The sequence below is a fragment of the Penaeus monodon genome, chromosome 31, assembly GCF_015228065.2.
Source record: "Penaeus monodon isolate SGIC_2016 chromosome 31, NSTDA_Pmon_1, whole genome shotgun sequence".
Taxonomy (NCBI): domain Eukaryota; kingdom Metazoa; phylum Arthropoda; class Malacostraca; order Decapoda; family Penaeidae; genus Penaeus; species Penaeus monodon.
In genome coordinates, this window is record NC_051416.1 from 27973451 (window position 1) to 27973977 (window position 527).

Below are 527 nucleotides of genomic sequence, written 5' to 3' on the forward strand. Positions count from 1 at the left end.
GTAACAGCGCTTGAACAAGGTAAATAGAGCAATAACAGTAACTGAAGGATAATAAAAACAGCACAATAAAAGCATGGGAGCATCACAGCAACCAAAACAGCACAGTGACGGCACAACACCAGCACCATAATAACACAGCAAAGCACAGTGATATCACGAGAACTGTGATCTAGCAGCACACCTACAGTGCAGTGACAACATAGCAGCAACGCCATATCTCGGTACAGTCATGGTAAGGACACAGAAATAGACAGAGTAATGATACAGCACAACACAGCAATGATACAGCAATACCTAATAATAACACAACAAACCATAGTAATCACATACCACAGCACATTCATAACACACCAAAGGACATTAGTAACACAGTAGCGCAGACCACCTTCACCCTACACTGAATGGGATATGACGCGAATGTGTACCGAGGAAAAAGGAACATCTTGAGTAATTCACACGTGTAAGAACTGCTCCCCTTTACGATGACCCGGGGGCGTGTTCCCCCCTCCTCCCTCACCGGCGGTCGT